Source organism: Alligator mississippiensis, chromosome 4, assembly GCF_030867095.1.
Source record: "Alligator mississippiensis isolate rAllMis1 chromosome 4, rAllMis1, whole genome shotgun sequence".
In the NCBI taxonomy this organism is placed as follows: Eukaryota; Metazoa; Chordata; order Crocodylia; family Alligatoridae; genus Alligator; species Alligator mississippiensis.
The window spans coordinates 142,823,786-142,844,510 of record NC_081827.1 but is presented as its reverse complement, the minus strand read 5'-3'; the positions used below and the strand labels follow the sequence as shown (position 1 = coordinate 142,844,510).

General features: G+C 43.6%; 1 protein-coding gene across 1 annotated transcript in view; it reads right to left on the bottom strand.

Annotated features, from left to right (window-relative positions):
- The window catches only part of CRACR2A (calcium release activated channel regulator 2A), a 108,149-nt gene extending 90,464 nt beyond the window's left edge, over positions 1-17,685 (bottom strand). Inside the window, exon 1 of the mRNA XM_006265403.4 lies at positions 17,354-17,685. The gene's annotated coding sequence lies outside the window, so the exon portion shown is untranslated. The remainder of the gene's footprint in view (positions 1-17,353) is intronic.
- Between the last annotated feature and the right edge of the window lie 3,040 nt (positions 17,686-20,725).

Sequence of the window (20,725 nt, the reverse complement as noted above, 5' to 3'; positions counted from 1 at the left end):
ATGAGCACGATTCTCCCACCCTACTGCTTTTCTACTGCCAAAATTCTTATTGACCTCAACAGAGCTGCTTCCAATTGACACTAGGATAAAGGTGATCAAAATAAGACCTTATGGTTCAAATCCCTTGTTGGAATAAGAACTTCAAGTCCTGTGATTTGTATAAGGGTTCTCTAGACTTGCTTAAAGAGCAAAATACTATTTTGCCAATGAAGAGCCAATGGTGTGCAAAGGAACTGAAATATAAAAACAGATAAACACGGGTGGGAGAAAAGGAAACAACTTATGCTTGACAATGTTATTTACCTTTCGACATATGAAGGACAGGTCATCTTTAGAACACCATCCTACTTTCTAAATATTTCTACTCCATAAAACAGAATCATGCACATCACAAGGGCTCCACCTTTTGTAAATATCATACGTGCTAACTACGCAGCAAGCAAAAGGCACCTGGCTTCATCAATGCAGCAGAAAATTAAATTAATGGAAGCATCAAAACCCTTAACAGTTAGAGCAACCAGCACATCTGGTGCTGTTCATCTCAGTGTCTCTAGGATGTATGTGGTAGTTGTGTTGGTCTGAGACAAAAAGAAATGCAAAAATCTAGAGGTACTCTTGGTTCCAAAATGATACTTCTTATTAGACCAACTGAGAAATTGAAAAAAAAATCTTTTTCTGCAAGCTTTTGGGCTCATGGTGCCCTTCATCAGGCTCAGGGAAAGTTCAAGATGGTAAAAAGTTCCCATATGTAGGAAATAAATTTCATTTTTGCACGGAGGAAGCAGAAGCTACCACATACATCCCTGAAACAGGGAAGATGCCAAATTTTAGCCAATTTTGGATTACAAACTTCATTGCTGAACAAGAAGAAAGATTTCTACACTTCCCTGCCTGCCACCTGACACCACCAGGGAAGAAATCCTGCTCGATCTACACAACAAAGAGCAAGATCACAAAGAGACTCTCATGGACCTAGAGGGACAGTTTTCCAGCTTCTGCTTCCTCTGTGCAAAAATAAAGTTTATTTACTACATATGGAGACTTTTTACCATCTTGAACTTTCCCTGAGCCTGATGAAGGGAGCATGAGCCCGAAAGCTTGTAGAAAAATAATATTTTTGGAATTTCTCAGTTGGTCTAATGAAAGGTATCATTTTGGAACCAAGAGTCCTAGATTTTTGCATCTCAATTTCTCAGGCATTCTGATACCTTGCAAACACTTGTAACAACAAAAGATTAAAACTGTGGCATGCTACATATTATTGGATGGATACCTTAAAATGATTCCACATTCACATTCCACAAAAGTGAAAAATTGCTCTAACCATTTACCTAATAAAGAAAACTTACTGGCAGCTTGAAAAATCAGATCATGCCCCTCCCAGACTAAAACCATCCAGCAGAGACTTGGCTTCCCACTGTCTGGTCCCAATATCACGGCAAACACTGGGCTACATATAAATGGACCCTGTTGTAGGCAGCAGAAGGCCAAGTCTAATAGTGCCTAACCTCCCCAAACTAATTTTATGGCTTCTGGGACAGCATAACCGCCGTGCCCCACTGCTGCAGTGCTTAGCCCAGTGCCCCCGCCACATGCTCCACACCACCATGCAAACAGCACCAGTGTGCGCTGGCCCCCACAACGGCCCTGTGGGAGAGAGGGGCAGGGGTCAGGCAGGCGCACCCCGCAATGCTCAGCCCCTCCAAATAATATTTCCTCCCGCCACTTATGGGCCCTGTCATCAGTCAGAGTAAGTTGACATGGATCTAACCAACACTAGCTAAGGATATGGACCTCTGAGGTTTCTTACAAGCTGCCTAATCCTCTTTGCAAACCAGTTTTCAGACAGGTTGGATGCCCAGCACTATGTCTGGAAGGATCCACTGTGATCCCCTGGGGAAGGCACATCAAACCCACCCAACCACAGGACTTTGTGGGAGCTGGATCTGGACAAAGTAACATCCAGGAGCCAGGAAGGCAAATGCAGCCCTCACTCGCCCTCCCCCACCCTCACCAAAACATATCCCCAAGGAGGCTGTGGTACTGTGGGTTTTGTCGGTGGACCCCACCCCCTCTTACTCTGCCTCCCAAATTCCTGGCCCTTCTTCTAGGAGCCCTGCAGGTCAAATTACATGGCTCCACAGGCCAGATCCAGCCTGCAAAGTAAAGGGAGTGTGACACAGGTGGCAGGGGTTTAGGTTGTAGCCGTGTTGGTCTAAGGACATAGGCAGACAAGGTTTCTTGGGTGAATTTGATATCTTTTATTAGACCAACCCAAATAGTTGGAGAAAAGTTATTAAGCAAGCTTTCAGGTTCAAAAACCCTTTGTCATGCTAAGGAAGTTTCAGCAGTGGCAGAAAATTCTACAGTATCTTCAACCATTTAATTTAATTTAATTTTTTAAGCATATTAACTAACCCTCCTCCCCCACCCCTCCAGTCATGTGTCTTGCCTAAAATGTCATCATCAGGTTTTGGGCTTCTTTTTTTTTTTTTTTTTTCAAACCAACCATAGGGGCCTTTTTAGTTGCTTTCTGAGTCTTTCAGGTTTCCCTCAAGTCACATTGTTCAGCTCTTTCTAAAGCCACAAGGGTTAGGCAGTTTAAAAAAAAAATGAAAACTGAGATCCTCTTGTGATCTTTATACTCTAGCAACCTAGACATTAAAAAAAAATTCCCTTCACCACCAATATTGCAAGAGTTAGTGGCATTACCTTCACCTCCTGATTTAAGCAACAAGCTGATAACCTCTGCTCACGTCAGAGCATATCTTTCAGAACAATATCCCATCTCAATTTAATTTTCATTGATCTAATTGCAATTCATTGGAGTCGTGAGCATTCTGTATCTTTAGGGGAAAAAAATAAAATAAAAATCAGGCTGTTAATTCTGAAGGATTCATTTAGGAAATAAATAGCTTTCACAGCCAATGATCAGATAAGCATTCTTTTATTTTTCCCTCCTCAATACCATTCCTCAAGTTACAAAGGAAAAGCAACAAATGCCACTTTTAAAACTATGACTTGATGACTGGAATGAGTTCCTGCCACACTGCTCGTCCCAAGGAGCTTCTAAACTAAGAAAGTAATTTCCGTCCAGTAATCAACCCCTTCACTAATACCTTTCTCCTGTACAGAGAAAGAACAATCCCTGTCTTATTGTCTGTGGACACAGAGCCCTGAATTAGTGTCGTTCTGTTGCAGAGCTGGACCACCATGAACATCCTGCTCAATTATACAGCACCCAGTCCTGTGTTGCTGTTGTATTTTTTTTTAATTGGCTTGACCTCTGAATTTCTTTTGGGCACTAGTAAGGTTGGCTTTGTTTCTGAGAATAACTGCTTTCCTACTTCCTGTGCCCTCACTTTCTCACAAGTTCCCCTTTAAGCATCTATAATGCAGTAACATACTAGCTCATGACACCTAACTTCTGTAAACTTCAGCAGGGTTTACTTTAAACCACTGCTTGTTTAACACTAGAGATAAAGCAAACTGAAAATCCAGGAAACTCTTCTTTCCAAATAATTTCCCGTTAGCACATACATACTGCACAGTCAGACTAGTGGACAATGCACAAAAAGAAGCAGTGTTTATCCTTAGATTGCTCAGTATTTTTTCCTTGGATCCTTTGCTATGCATACAGCAGGCTGACATAAGTGCAATACACTCAAAAGGAGGAAACAAATCAATGGGAGCAAAACCAGCAGGCCTCACTGAAGTCTTGACATTGCCTTTATATCAGAGTCATTTGCTTGGTTTCAGTTGCATTATTTCTTATTTACATCATTACAAGAGTAAAAAAACCCAACCATTTGGCCAGATTTTGATACACCAAAAGCATTCCACAACCACAACTCTCCTGTTTTGTATCCCTCCAAAGTGTCTAAAGTACCCATGAGGACCAAAACACCTCTTTAGAATTAAACAAGTATTTCTTCAGTTTTCGTTCAGTATTACTCTTAACAGTTCCCAGTCTTCATTGCTAAGTAGAGACAGCCAAAAAGCCTGAGGCTGAACTGATTCAGTCTTCACAGGTTAGTCTAAACTCCATAGAATAAACTGATAACCATGTGAACCTTCATTTTTGATTCCAGAAATGCAGCCACATGCTTGCAGTGACTCTCATCAGAAGCTGGGGGGTGCTAGAGCATACCTCCCTGCTCAGCTGGGGCAGACAGTTTGAGCCAAGACTAGCTTGCCCACCCTGTGAGAGGGGGTTGCGAGGAATACTGAGGGACTGTGAGTTAACTTGAATCTGGAGGGGATCTGGGACAGAAATTCAATAATCCAATTTAATCTAAATTAGTTAAATCTGACACTACATCCCTCCAGATTAATCTTAAACTCATTTTGGCCATTTTGAAAGTAGTTTATGAGCACTGAACTTCTGTTGTTATGGTCTTGCATCACTTTCCGAACACATAAGTATTGCTTGGGTTTGTGTGTAATTTCTAGGCCTAGCTTGTAAATGCACCTGGACAATAAAACAGACACCACCAAAGGCAAGGGATAGGTCAGCACTAAAGAATCCAAAGTAGGGTAGATTTCTTTAAAAAAAACCTTTGGTAGAAGTGATACAGGAGCCCCATACTCCATTCCTTATTTGTCTCTGGATGGGAATCCATGAAACTGAGCCACACAGAAAGCATAACTGTGAAGTGCTACCAAGAGCTTTGGGCAGTGTGTGTGCAGAAGCCCATCACTGACCCTGAAGATCTCCCCCACCTAATCTAGATTGGAATAAAATGAGAGTATTGCACCAAATTCAGGGAGCATCCAAACTTTTCCCAACCAAAGGCCACATGGGGAACTTGTAGGAAGGAAGGAAGTATTAAAACAAAATGGAGAAAAATTTTGCACCTGAAGACAGAACTGAGCCTGACAAGACTATAACCCAAGCACGTAGGCTCCACTTGATCCACACAGTCTTGGTTTAATTTTCAGGAAAATCTGTGGATCTCAATGTTCCTTGCCCACAAGTCCAAAAAGACATTGCCTGCCCATGTTTGGGTGGAAGTCTCCTTTCCTGGGCTCCTTGTAAGGTGTTAGTGCAACCCTTGTTTGGGTAAAATTTAAGTGCTCTCCCAGGCATACCCTGCAAAATCCTTGTCCCCTAATACTAGCTGCTTGGAATGGATTTCTTATTGTTGGGGACAGTATGGGTTGATTTAAAAGAATCAGTTTAAGGCAGTTAATTATTTTTTAGAAGGAAATCAGGAGCATCTCAGCAATTAAATAACGTTCAATGTATGGCAATGTAAAAAAAAATCTCCCTCTGTCTTATTTTAAGCTAGAGAAAGAGGAAATTATAACACTGCTCTAAAAATATATATATTTTAATATAGGCAAGGAATGCTGACTTGGCAAGGTGGGAGAACAAAATCTTCTACAGGGCTACCTTTTCCAACACTGTCCCCAAGCATACCTCATCCCTGACATGCCTCCAAAAGTGAAAAAATATTTCAGAGTCCCTACCCTTCACAATTCCTGCCCTTTTCACTAAGAGTCCTGAGTGGTGATTTACAGTGTAAAGGATATGAGTGTATATCCACTAGGGAGTCTAGCCAGGAGCCACCCAATGCATTTCAAACATGTCACTGACTTCCAGCCACTACTTGTAGCAGTAACGTTTGTTTTTCTAGATGTCAGGTCATTAACAGTAGCAACATATCCAGGAAGATACATTTTTATTAGGTCTTTCACCATCACTTCAAATTTTTTCCCAAACAGAACAGGTTCAATGAAAGATATAAAGTAATCTATCACAAGGAACATAATGCAAACAGGGTCAGAAGACTGGGCAGCAGCAAAACATACTTCCAAGCAAAGTGAAACCAACATTAAGCTGAGTTCTTCTAATTCCATAATGTGTTTATATGACAGTGGTCCAAGTAGCAAATACAAATTTGACACTTCAAAATACGAAATTACATTATTGGAAGAGGTAACATGCAGTGTAGGCCCTTGACAAGAATGGATTGAGGCATATTAATCTACTAGACATATATCTGCTATTGAAACAACACTCATCTCTTCCCATGAGTTGTGTTTTTTCTTCCTTTTAATTCCAAATGATTTTTTTTCAGCATAAAGGATAAGTTGGTTGACTTTCACAATGAAAGCTGGCATAGGTCCATCAACTAAAATATCTTAATAGGTCATTTATACAGGTGGGGGGAATGAAAGTATTTTTCTATAAGTTTCCATAAACATTTTTGAACTTTTAATTAAAACACAGAACAAAATCAAACCAAACAAAAAGGATGAAATCTAAAATGTCTTTAGTTTCTAATAAATGAAACCATTTCAGATTTCAAGCTTTTCACCAAAATTTAAAATTTCACCCTAACTGAAAGTCTGGATGCAAATTAAACTTTCATTTTGATCACAGGTCTATTTTTTGTTAGAACAAATAAACAAAAAAAGCCCTCAACAGAGCAATGTTGCTGCCTCTATCACCAGCTTCTATGGAACCATATTGCAGCAAAGGATCTGATCTTCAACTGTGTCAACGACCTATTACAGGCACTTCCATATTCTTTGCCAATTCATTTATACAGTATGTGCAAGAAAGGACTATATGGGTGAGGAGCAGACCTCTCGCACTTGTTAGGCTGTTGTTTACTGCTGCTATAAAGCCTGGCATGTTTTTTAAATTGCTTTCTTTTCCTATGAACACGAGATGTAAGAATGACCTCCGTGCTGTTTGTTCTGTATGGTTTGGCTCCAGGACATGGAAAATGTCTACACACAGACTCACTTATCAGTGTTTGATTAGCTGGTTGTGTGTCCTTCAACTCTGCAAAAACACTCATATATCACAAGGAGCAGTGTATCGCTATGGATTCCTACTGGACTTTCAATTAACTGCTATTTGCAAATGGAATTATAATGTCTGTTTCCTGTTCACAAGAACACTAGTCAGACTAGTTCTGGAAGTGGGCTTACATAATCTCCACTTCTGTTCCTGTTCCTTTCTTTGCTAACCTCCATGGCGAAATGCCTCTGAATAAAGGAGGACTGGACAAGACCCATTGTGGAGCACAAACCTCATCACTAGCCTCAAGGACCCGGTTTTAATAACTCATCTTTCTGCTGAAATAGTGGGGACTGCGGCAAGGATGGTTGGAGAATGACGGTTATTTTAGAAAAGAAGCACATTTCCTGTGGCCTGGGCATGTGGTATGGCAGACTAGCTTGTAACATGCCAGTCTAACAGTAGAGACCATCCATTGTATTCCTGGGCTAGAGTTACTATGAATGACTCCATAGGGGAATGTTCTGACTAGCTCTATGGAGGAATGTATGCTTCTCTTCTGCAGTGCTGCAGCAAGTCACTGCAGCAACACAGTCCTATACCACCTCCTAACAACCTGTGTCTATGTGATGACATTTTTTTTTTAAATGTGTCTGCTTCTGTGCTAGCCACATATTTGCTGTGGCAGGAAAGTCCATCTGAACAAGTCATTTCTGTGAAACGATAAAAAAAAATGTACCTTCACCCTAACCACAGCACAGGCTATCTCCCCAAAGGATCTTGATCTTTTCAAAGACTGTGTGACAATAGAAAATGAGCTAAGAAACCAATATAGTGTAAAAGAGCATTGGTGGGAGGATGCCTGAAATAAAAAGATAAGGGTAGCTACTTATGCTCTGTAGTTGTGTTGATTCGGTAACACAATTCCATTAAAGCAGCTTGATTCTCCTTTACCCATTTGTCTTATGCTTACAATTCCACAGGCCCTTGATACAGTTGGCCCTTGTTTACAACATAAACAAGACGATCAAACTCAATATTAAGGCAGCATTTTTTGTTCAATTTCCCCTGAGCACAGGATGGAAGGGAGTAAGAATCTGGCTCTGTTGAAATCAATGGCAAAATTCCTCTTGACTTGGATTGGTAAAGGAGAATCAAAGTTTCATCCTTGCATAAAACTGGATAAGTCAGGAAAGCTATTGACCCCTCTCCCTCTCCTTAGTCTGGCATTTATTCTCTTTCATATTTCTAAAAAAAGAAAAAAAAATAAGTTACTTCCTTCTCCTATGGTATTGGATGTGTTTTGAGTATGGGAAGGTTAACAAATGACATCACTCAGAAAAATGACCGTCTTCTACTCACACAAGACAATTTTCTCAATTAACCCAAGAGCTTTGCCATGTTGTCTTTTATACTCTATTAAAATCTATTACAGTTATTATAATTAAGATTTTTTTTTTTTTGCCACAACTGTGTGAAGATATACCAAGTGAACTGAGTCCTAGAGGTAATAGACTGACATCCCTGAAGGCCTCTACCTATTAAAAGAGCAGGAGAGAGGTACGGTAAAAGCTCCGTTATCTGGCATCCCCTAGGAATGGGGGGAGCCAGTTAATCAAATATTCTGGTTAATCAAACGTGCACCATCTGGTGCACTCCCTGGTGTCAGTGTGCCAGGGGACAGGGAGGGGGGCCCCCGCACAGGCTGCTTTGCCCTGGGCTGTGGGCCAAAAAAGTGGCAAAGAAAAACAAAGCTCACCGCGGCGAAACAGGAAGTCCTCTGGAAGTGGTACTTATGGTTTCACTTTTGCCGTGTCGCTCGGATGCCAGTTAATAGAGTTTTCTGGCTAATAAAGTGCCGGTTAACACAGTTTTTACTGTAGCTAGCTATGTTAGTCTGAACTCAAGCAGAAGAGGGGGAGGGTAGAGCTGCAATTTGCAGACTAACCAGGATCTCCTAGGTAGCAGGATGATTTATCCAGAATGTGGAGGGGAGCCTGACCTCAAAACAGACTATTTACACTTCAAACAGCAGAAAAGCCCAGTACTCATTTAAGGCACCCCCTGAAGTGGCCAGATGTTTGCTCAATGCCCTACAGCTTATGCTGAAAGCAGTAAACTTTGTAGTGAACTCAATCCAGCCACTTCAGCAAGGTGCCTTCATGAAAACTCAGAAGTTTTGAAAACCTGCTCTCAAAAAAGCTAATAGCAGGGGTGCTGATATACTTCAGGTACCTTGGTAACTCAAGTCTCACCATTTTGTGAGAGATGGAAGAGGAACATAAGAAATATTTATGAAAGTCTATCACACATGTGACTGAATACTGAAGGCTGTTGCTGGATGCCAGAATACATTACAGAAATTGAAGAGAGGTCTTGAAGGGATCTCACAACATCATCTAGTCTAAACCAGTACTCAGGGCAGATCGTTGCTACCTAAGGTATTCCAGCCAAGTGACTGCCTAACCTGCACTTAAAAACTTTTGACAGAGCTTCTACAACTTCTCCAGGTAACTTATTCCAGGGTTTAACTACCAATACAGTTAGAAAATGTTTCCTAATGTCCTAAAATCTTCCTTGCTGAAATTTAAGCCAATTACTTCTTGTCTTGCTCTCTGCAGACACAAAGAATAGCTGACCATCATGTTCTTTTGTAATAAACCTTTTTGTATTAAAAGGCAGTTTTCAAATGCTTCCCCTTGGAGTCTTCCTTTCTGTAGACTAAATAATCCCAATTCTTCCAATCTTTTACTGTGAGCACTTTTACACATGCTCTGGGGGTAGGAGGGACAGCACATTAATTGGAGTGGCTCCGAGAGGCGCTCCAATTAAAGTGCCACAGCATGTCATGTATCAGCATCTCCATGCTTCAAACTGGCAGTGGGGGCACTTGAACTAAAGTTCATTGACCGAGCTTCAGAAAAAACACCCCCACCACCTTTCTGAAGCGTGGGGACACTGATACATGAAATGCGGAGGCTGGCTGGAGCATGATATTACCATGCTCCAGCAGACTTGAGTCTGCTTCAACTTGCTGTAATTACAGTACACTGGAGCACCCTCCATGCTTGTGTATGTATAGGCACCCTGTATTTCTTGTTTTCTCCATGTCTATTCATTTGTTGTTCACCTCTGGACTTTTCCAATTTATCTACATCTTCCTTGAAGCATGGTAACTAAAACTGGACACAGTTCTCCAGGTAAAGTCTCACCAGTATTGTGCTGAATTGAACTGAATGGAAGAATTACTTTTTATGACTTTCATAAGAAACTCATGTTAGTACATGCCAGAATACAACAACATAGTGTTAACTCATATTCTACTGTAACCTCCACAGAACAGTACCAGGATAGCCACCTGGAAAACTCCACTTTATACTACCTCCCAGTTTGACATTGAGCTCTCAATTAATACTCTTTGAGAACAAGTTATGCACCCTTCCTAGAATGGTTCAAATACTGCCTAGATAAGCCAAAGAGCAACAATAAGCACAAGATGAAAACAATATTCATTCATTTGCAGCCTGGACCATGCTCAAAGGGGCAACCTGGAGATGAAAAGCTGCCTGGCTTAATGTCTGTTCCCAGCTCACCCAGATCCACACCTTCAAATGTGAATTTAGGCACCTTGTTCTCATTGAAATAAACAGGAAATTCAGTACTCAAATACCTCTGAAGACCTGAACCTAGTCCCCATTTCAGAATCTCTTTTAAGATTTTCTTTAAAAGAAAAAGACAAAAAAAAAGTGTGGGGGGGGGGGGGAGTAGGGGAAAAGAAATATCCAGATTGCACTGTCTTGTAAATGATAGATCTTTGTAGCTGATATTTCTAGCAGCAGCCTTCTCTTAATGCACAAGCTTGTTAAAGAGGGTCAGAGATTTGAGAAAATGATCAGCAGACATGCACTTATAAGCATCAGGGTTCAGAAGTCTCTGAATCTTTATTTCCTTTTCTCCCCCTTCGAATAAGTGCTAATGATCAAGCTGCATCTCCAGAAATCTTTGCCAATTGTACATTATCTGTAATTCATGTTCAGCATTTGCCTCTGATCATGTTTTTCAGTGTTGTCTTATTTTGTTGTTTAATATCATTAAAAAACAGCAAAGATGGGCAAAGGATGAAAACGTACTGTAGTTCACACATGAGAGAAGAAAAATGTCTTTCTAATTGTAATAAAAAACAATAGCTTACTGTCTACTTATTGGGCTAGGAAAGCCACAGTAACAGCTCTCCACATGTTGCCAGATACAGAAGACGACAATGACTCCTTATAAAAATGAAATGGGAATAAGGAAGAATCTAAATAGCTAAGGAGGACTTCAGACAGAGGACCAAGTCCCCTGCTAATGTATCTCCATTGATCTCCACTGGAGTAACTGGCTTCTCCAGACTGATAAGTGGGTATACTCTGGCTCTTGTATTTGGACTAAACTGTAGATTGGGATAGTCCAGATGGAGTTTACACTTTTATCATGGCCTGATTTTTACTTATTTCTTTTGAAGTCAGGGCACACCTCTCTGGTACTTTAGAGGAACTATTTTTGCACCTGCCCATGGAAACTGGAAACTATGGATCACTTTCATCTGTCTCTAAGGAACCATTCTGAACAAGCAGAGGACTTATTGACTGATGGCCTAATGAAAAGGGAGGAAGATCTATCCCACCATTTGGTACTTAAGAGTGATCAAGATGCAAAAGATGGATAGCAACTCTTCCTACTTCATAGATTTCATAGACATTAGGGCTGGAAGGGACCTCGGAAGATCATCGAGTCCAGCCCCCTGCCCAAAGGGCAGGAAGTCAGCTGGGGTCATAGGATCCCAGCAAGATAAGCATCCAGTTTGCTCTTGAAAGTGTTCAATGTAGGCGCTTGAACCACCTCCGGTGGCAGGCTGTTCCAGACCTTGGGGGCTCGGACAGTAAAGAAATTCTTCCTTATGTCCAGCCTGAAACGGTCTTGTAGTAGTTTATGACCATTTGACCTAGTTGTCATCCCTTGGGGCGCTCTGGTGAACAAACGTTCCCCCAAATACTGGTGGTCACCCCTGATAACCTTATAGGTAGCCATCAGATCACCCCTGAGCCTGAGCTTTTCCAGGCTAAAGAGCCCCAGGGCTCTCAGCCTGTCATTGTAGGGTCTGCTTCCCTGACCTCTGATCATGCGCGTGGCTCTTCTCTGGACTCTCTCAAGCTTCTCCACATCCTTTTTGAATTGTGGAGCCCAAAACTGGATGCAGTACTTGCTGCTTTCTGTGACAGCCTCAATGTTAAGGTGATGGTGCGCTACAAAAATAGGCATGTTAATGTTATTGGGCATTGAAGAGGATGGAACAGGATTTCCCCTAGGCCCATGATAGATGGTATAGGACCTGCCTCTAACTTCAGGCTGCATTTCTACATAGAAGACCTGCAACAAAGGAAATATGTGAACGAGATTAGGAAAGCAGTACTGATCTCTGCACTAAGCACAGCTGACAGACCTAGGGTGTAACCACACTATTTGAAGGAACAAGGAAGGAAAGATACAGAAAACTACAACGAGAAAAAGTGCTTACGCTGGCCAGAGAAATATCTAGAGTCACTACTGACATAAATTAACTCAAATAAGTTTCTAGTTTTCCAAGGCATCTTGGTGAAATAGTTGGGCTATCCTGAAAATAGATTTGAAGGGCTGGGAAGCAGGTCATGAACTTGTTCGAGGAGGACGTCCCATGAAAGGTAGATGGCACGAAAGGATGCAAAGATGCTTTGGGAAGAAATAGACCAATGGGTGATAAAAGTTGGTATCACATTTCTGGAGCAGAGAGAATCAAGGCAACATGACAAAATGATAGACAAGACAAATAAAGAACTGCTAAGGAGTGAAGGGGCCTAGAAGATAAGAACCAGAACATGTGCTTGACATGGCTGAAAGCGAGGAGCCCTTACAGACTCCACTGGGGCAAATGGCATGGTCAGACTAAAGAATGCAAAATAGCATTTTAGCAACTGCAACTGCCTTGTGCATTAGCCTGCACAAAATGAGGCAAGCAGGGTGTGATTGGAGAGGTCACATAAGTCCTTTTCTGTTTCCAAAGAGGTGCTTTTCACAGAATCCTGTATGGGAGAGGAGGGATAGGCTTCTTGAGGAGTCAAAGGTTATGAATATGCGACTGGGACCAGGAAGCAGCACAGAATTTACAATGGAGAAACTGAAAAGACATGAGGTTCTCTCCCCAGATGCCCAGCCCCCCAGCTGGCAAGGGGGAAAAAAGCAAATGGGAAGGGGATGAGATGGAGCTGGGTACTGGGACATGTTTTATGGTGGAATACTGCAGACATGAAAAAGTTCCTGGCAGTGGAGAGGGCTGAACTGATAATACGGTTTAAAGAAGAGAGAGCAGGGCAGAGGGGGTGTGAATGACAGAGAAGTAGTGGATATGGACATGGACTGGTGATTGTGGAACCACTGGGCTATCAAGCAGTGATGGAGGTGAAGTGGTGTTAGCGAGAGAGAGAGACCTCAATTTAGAGATGAGAAGGGAGCAATGTTTAGGACTGAAAAGTACAAGCAAAAGCCTATTTTAGTTAAAGGGAAGATCTATGCAAGGCTAAATCTTCGGGCAGTGACAAGGAGGAGGTAGGAAGCTGAAAGATCAAGTGAGATGTCACCCTGGCGTTTGAAGTTGCTGAGAATGAGGGGGAGTGACTGCAAGGAGGAGAAGAATAAGGAGAGTCAAGTTTCAAAGCCAGAAGGGAAGGTGGATACAGAATAATTTGGAAGGCAATGACTAACAGCTAAAGGGTGGGGAACAGAGGAAGAGGCTGATGTATAGGAAAGGGGAAGGGGTAAGAGGGAGTGGTTGGAATTGGCTTGATGTAGGAGAATCAAGCTTATAAAAATATGTGCAAGGCTGTCAAGGCAGCAGAAATTTTCTTCTCTCTGAATATATACAAAATCTCATCCAGAGGAACTGTTCTGGGTGATACCAGGACAGTAAGCCAATAAAGACAAGTCCAAAGTTGTGCATTTAGGACAGAACAAGCCCATGCACCAGTACAGGCTGGGGACTGACTGGCTAAGTAGCAATTCTGCAGAAAAGGATCTGGGGGTTACAGTGGACAATACACTGAATATGTGCCAACAGCGTGCCCTCATTGCAAAGGAGGCTAATGGCATACTTGACTGCATTAGTAAAAGCATTGCCAGCAGAGTGAGTTAAGTGTTTATTCCCTTCTATTCGGCACTGGTGAGGCAACAGCTGGAGTCCTGTGCCCAGTTCTGGGCCCCCGCGCCTCCACTACAGAAAAGATATGAATAAATTGGAAAGTCAAGCAGGAGGCAACAAAAATGGTTAAGGGGCTGGGGCGCATGACTTCTGAGTAAAGGCTGAAAGAACTGGGTTTATTAGTCTGAAGAAGAGAAGACTGAGGAGGGATTTAATAGCAGCCTTTAACTACCTTAAGAGTGGTTCCAAAAAGGATGGAGCTGGATTGTTTTCAGTGGTGATCGATGACAACAAGGAGCAGTGGTCTCAAGTTGCAGCAAGGGAAGCTTAGGTTACATATCAGAAAAAACTCTCTCGCTAGGAGGCTAGTAAATCACTGGAACAGGTTACCCAGAAAGTCCATCCTTAGAGGTTTGTAAAACCAGCCTAGATAAAGCCTTTGCAGGGGTGGAGATGGTCCTGCTTTGAGCAGGAGGTTGGACTAGATGACCTCCTAAGGTCCCTTCCAACCCTAATTTTCTGTATATCATAGAATTATAATTTGGGCAGGGCTGCCTGAAAATGTGATCAAACATTTGTCCCTGTGGCAAGTCTTCTATTTTCTGGGCGGATCAAAGCAGATTTGACCTGGAATTGGTGTTTCTGAAGGGGGGAGAATGGGAAAGCAGGACAGATCTGTGCCTGCAGACAGTCTCAATCTCCAGTTGAGTTTCAACCAGATTCTCTCCACACAGGTGTGTGCAGAGATCTCCTAACTCCTACCTTCAAGTAAAATGTGGATCTCTCATAACCAAGTCAGTCATGCAGGGTGGCACTAGTTCTGTTGTTTACTTGCACCTCCCTAAGGGGAGGCAGTGAGCCAGCATACCTCAGGACCCACCATCCAGCCTTCATGTCAGGGGGAGATGGTGTGAGCGCTTCACAAGAAGCATGCCCAGATTCCACACTCAGATCGCCCTCACCACTGTTTGCTGCAAGAGCAGTAGCCTAAAGTGGGAAGGAGAAAGTGGGGAGCCAGGGGGGCAGCCCTGGGCATAGCCTCTGTGGGGGGCTGGGGAGGGGGCAGTGGGAAGAGAGGGGGAGAAGGGAAGGGTGCTCAGATAGCTACAACTGCAGTGGCACCATGGCAGCTTGGGCTGCCCTGGGTTTTTCAAGGCTGCTCAGGGCATGGAGCTGCCCAGCTATGCCTCCTAACCTTATGGTCCAACAGAAAAAAGACTGAAGCCTGTATATAGGCAGCAGACCCACCTTTTTGCTCCTTTATTGCACCAGAACACTGCATTGTGTCATCTCCAGTGGGACCCATGCCTCACTGTACACTTGTACACCGTACACTAACAAACTCCAGGCCAAAAAGCTCATTGAAGTTCTTAAGTTCATGGAGCTAAAGCATTTACAAGTTCCCTGCCCAACTCCACAAAGCATCATAAGAGGAATTTCTCCAGGAAACAGGGCCTCAGCTTTAAGCTGTCCGTGCTATGAAATGGATGCTTAATGCCTAGGTTTGTAACTGACATTTAACTAGCTGTCTTTGTATAAAAAAATAAAAAAAAAGATTCACAATCTCCCCCCATCCCAACCTTACTGGGCAGTGGAGAGTAAGTGCACAAGAAAAAAAAATTAAGTTGGGCCAAATGGAGGGGAAAATGGCCAACAAGGCATACTGAGCTCCTCCATGTAGTTACCATTCGACACTCAACAAAGCTAAAATGAAAAGCTTGTTGGACCCAGAGAAAAGGAAAGAGAAGCAGTGTTACCTTGCAGACTAAAGAAAAGTCTGCAGAGTCAAAGCTGCTTGAAGAATTAAGTCCTTCTGCGCAAGTCTTTTCTGAATCACAAGATGAATTGCTTTTGTAGATGAAACCAAGTTGGGTTTACTGATGTCTGACCCTATACTGAACACAATGATCATCCCACAATGCCATGCAAGAGGCAAGGATTTCTTAGGACCCCTCCTACACGCTTACATAAATTATACAATTAACTAGTTAATCATGCAATAAATTTAGACCAGCCACAGGTGCAAAGTAGCTTTCACACCATAAAAAAAATCACTATTCAGCTATAAAGAGAGCTAACCAGCTATAAAGTTAGTGCTTGAAAATGTGCAACAACTCCATAGCTGGTTGCTATCCAGCTTTAATTTAAACACATTGCACGGCCCTTAGGCGATAGATGTGTGGAGCTGGGGGGGGGGGGGGGTTGTTTGTTTGTTTTTTATAATAAACTTGCCGCTTGTTTTCTCTTCCTGGAAGAGATGTTATAGTGTTAGAGCGATGCTGTAGCAGTGAGGGTCTAGGAATTGTGAGAAAGGCAAGAATTTCTTAAGATGACACCTTTACTGGACCTACTGCCTAGTTGGGATAGAGTGGAAACAAGCTTCTGAATGCAATACTTTGAGAGGACCTGTTGATGAACATCTTGCATTGGGAAGCTGAGCTTTTATTGCACTCGCTGCCTATCTGGGATACAGTCAAGACAAGCTTTCAAAAGTAAGGTATTGAGGTGACCTACTGGAGAAAGTCTTGGATTCAAAAGCTTGCCTTATCTGCTTGGGATAGAGTCACAAGCTTTCACATGCAAGACATTCTTCAGCAGGTCGCCTCAGTCCCTTGCGTTCAAAAGTTTGTCTAGACCCACTGCATAGCTGGGAGAGAGTTAGGACAAGCTTCCAAATGCAAGACATGGAGGTGCCCCACAGAAGCATGTCTCGCCTCAGAAAGCTCACCTCGACTCCGTCCCAACACTCAGCAGGTCCAAGAAAAGCTCAGCTTCCCAATGCAAGACATACTTCAGCAGGTCACCTTTGAAAGCTTGTCTAACTTTCTGAACAAGGCAGCGGATCAAGACCGTGACCGCAAGGCACGGAGGTGACCCGCTAAAGAACGCCTCGCATTGGAAAGCCGAGCTTTTCTCCGACCCACTCCCTAGGTGCGCTCGAGTTGAATGCAAGACAGACACACTTCAGCAGGTCACCTCAGTGCCTTGCATCCGAAAGCCTGGCTAACCCTATCCCGACTAGGTAGCAGGTCCAAGGAAAGCTCAGCTCCCAATGCAAGACGTTGTTCAGCAGATCACCTCAGTGCCTTGCATCCGCAGCCTGCTTCTCTCTCAACCGGGCAGGGGGCAAGACAACCCTCTCGAGTGCCGACAAGACAAGCGTGTGAATGAATGCAAGACAGCTGTTGGGCAGGTGCCCTCGGGGTCTGGCACTGGGAAGCTCCTCTTCCCTCCATGCTAGCTAGGCAGGGGAGCCACACCAGCTCCGCTTCCCAGTGCACGCGGTTGTGCAGCAGGTCCCCTCCGCGCCTCGCGCAGCAAAACCTGTCCAGCTCCCCCCACCGCGACGCTAGGCAGCGAGGGCGCAGGAAGGAGGTCCCCCTCCTCACCTCTCACACAGTTCCCGGGTCTGACACTGCAGCCGCTCTTCCAGCGACAGGAAACAAGACCCGCAAGCGGGTGCCCGGGCCGTGCCGGTCCTCCTCAGCCGTGTGGTGCTCGGCACTCACCCCCCGCACACGCGGAGCGGAGCGGCCCGCAGCGAGCCGGGCACAACCGAGAGGGGAAGGAGAGCGTCTGTCCGGGGGCGGCCGCCTCTCTCCCCACGTGCGCGGCCCGGCCCCGCTTACCCGCTCCCGCCGCCCAGCCACCGAGCAACTGTGGGGCAGCGCCGCCGCTTCCGCAAACAGCGCGGCCCGGGGCGGGATCCGGGCTGCCCGGGCCGCCTCCCCCCTCCTCCTCCCGGCCCGGCCCGGCCCGGCCCGCGGGGCAGCAGCTCCGGGCCGCCTGAGTGGCCCCTCGGCTTCCCGCCTCCTTCCTGCCCGCCCGCTCGCCCAGCCTAATCCCCAAGTGCTTGTGCCCTGGGCCGGCAAGAATATCTGAAAGAGTTGCGAACAAGCTTGAAAAATGGATCAACACACTTTAAAACTGGATTCTCCTTTAAAGGAGAAAAAATGTGGGAAACCAAGGTTTTTCCCTTGCAGACTAGCAGTTTTGGGTTGCTTGGGGGCCCCCTGTATGCCACACACCTGCCCCCCACGCAGGGGGCAGCAGGTCAGGAGTGAGGGGCACTGGGGGGAGAACTGGCCATTGACGTTTACAAACAGGTCCTGGTACAAAAAAGGTTGAGAGCCACTGGATGATCTCCGGAGGTCCCTTCCAGCCCTAATTTTCTGTAATGCTGTGCTCTAACTATAAGCTTTTGCCTCTGGGTTGCCCAGTCTGTTGCCTTTTTTCTAACCTTGCTCCATAACCTAGCAAGTAGTGCACATGCCAGTCCTCGTATTTGGTTTTGCTCTGACCTTACAGTGAAAATATGGCCTTAGTCTATTCATAAAGCTTCTAGTTCCCTTTAACTGGAGAAAACCATATCCAGTTATATGTGAGGCTGTGCCACACAGTCTCCACCCCTATTTTCAAAATCCTGGATCAGCCCATGGATCAGTCCCTGCTTCCTTTAGTTTATGGTCTTTACATTGCAAAGTCAGGGGGTTGTATTGCCCCACGGTATTTAGCCTCCTGTCCAGAGCACAAGTGCTTTGGGTTTAAATACTGGGCTGGTTGCCCATTAAGGTTGCAAAAATGATGGCCAACATTTATATAAGGAGCACAGATTCCCCACTCCCCACCCCACAGAAGTCATTCAGAGGCTGAAGAGAGTCTATCAAAATTCACCCACAGTAAGATCAGAAAAAAGGGAAGGAGAACTATTGAGAACTATTAGGATGGAGGCAGTACAGATAATATCAAGCACTTCCCTGCCTCCTTTACATTCAATAGCTTGCTTTGCTCCTATTAATTTATATTGGTGTCTCTTGCTAATGCACATTATTATAGGTTAATGCACAGGTGCACCTTATATCAATACAAGTCATCTGATGATCAAGCAAAAATACAAATCCCATGGAAGAGAAGAGGGGGAGGTGGGGGTCCTCATTCAGTAGCCTAAGCTAACGAATTGAGAAAGTGCTGAAGTTAAAGCTAGCTAAAAACTGAATCTGCTTGCAGCTTTCCACAAGCTCTTCGGTTCCACCCTGTTTTAACCACTTTGAGTTTACTAGTGACAAATGTGGCTTTGTATGCTGTGTTTTTTGTCCATGAATACTCAAGTTAATTTGTAAGCAGGGAGACTTGTGCATTAACAGCAGCATTTGCTGAGTATGCTTCTCCTACTGCAAAACTTTCAGACAGCCAGTCAAGAGCAGAAAATTATGCCTGGTAAATAATGCAATTGTTTAGTGCAAATTGTTCATTCAAAGTATTAGCTATGTTGGCAAGCACATTCACAGCAGTTTGGATGAGTTCACAGTCAAAGAGAGAGAAATAAGATCATTTTTGCAAGTATGTTTATTTATAATATTGTGTTTTAAATTCCACCCTATTATCTCAGTGATGTGCCCAAGAGTATGTGAAGATTGGCTTGGGCTGGTTGTACACTGCAGAAACATTTTAGGATATTAAAAAGTACTCTTCTTTTTCAGTGATCATTACTTCAAGACATCACACACACACACCACAACCTTCTCAGCAGACTTCAGACAAACCTGACCACCACGTGTGCAGAAAACATCTCCTTATATTTAATAAGTCACTCAGCTTGGCACTCCTTATCTAGATCCCTATTACAAACCCACAGTTTCTGATAAATAAAGATGAAATACCATGAGAGATGGAGGTGTCAGAAGGAGAAATGCTGGAAGAAACTTACAGATTTCAAAGCAAGAAATCAGCCACCCCCAAGATTATTCACCTTGGAACTTAAGAGCCATATGGCTGAGCTTCCTGCAAACGTATGCGATCTCTTGTAAAAAAAAAAAAAATCAGCTGTCATGCCAAAGGATTGGAGGATAGCAAATTTCACAGGTGTTAAAAAAGGCACTGGGAATTAACTGGAGAATTGCAGAAAGACCACCTTATATCTATACATATAAATGGACTGAAATGATAATCAGAATGATAACATTCCAGGATAATCATATTTTATCATATGATAAAATCATAATGCGCATGGCTTCAGCAAAGGAAAATTGTGCCTCACCACTCTATTAGAATTCTTAGACTTTGCCAGTAAAATAATAAATGAAGAAAATAATAAAGGAGTGCAGTGGAGAGAATAAACTGATTGGTAAAAAGCAAAACCATTCAAGAGGGAAGAAGGTCATTAGCATCTGTGAAATGCAGAGAAAGTAACAAAGATAGCAGGTAAACTCTATGTAATGACAGAAGGCAGGGCAGATCTGCACCTTGTAGGCTAATTAAATCAGAGGGGCATGACAAACTTTTGTTAAGTAGCAGGCTTGCTTCTCCAGATACTTGCTGTAATTTTAAAGTTTTTACCATTTGAAATAGTGATGCACAGTCCTTTCTTTTGTTCTCTTGTTTTTCAGCTACTGCTGACACTACTACTTTGGTCCTATTTGGCAGCTTTCCTCCATTCCTTTTATTTACATAGAGAGTTATACGTAAGCCATTGTTCTATCTTAGGAGTGCTCTTGTGGAGCCATGTCATCTGGCCCACCAGACTCCCCACATGTCTGAAAATTTGGCAGTGGAAGAGTGGTGGCAGCGTTAATTGCCACTTTCATGCTGCCAAATTTCTGGACCCACAGGGAGCCTTGTGGGCTGGATGGCATAGGCCTGCTCACTAAATTAGGTACACAGGGTAGGATAAAGTGGGATTCTGGCAGATGAAACAGAACCTGGAAGTGCTAGACCCAATTTGGGCAGCACAAGTCCAGATCTGGGTAGTGCAGGGTCAGATC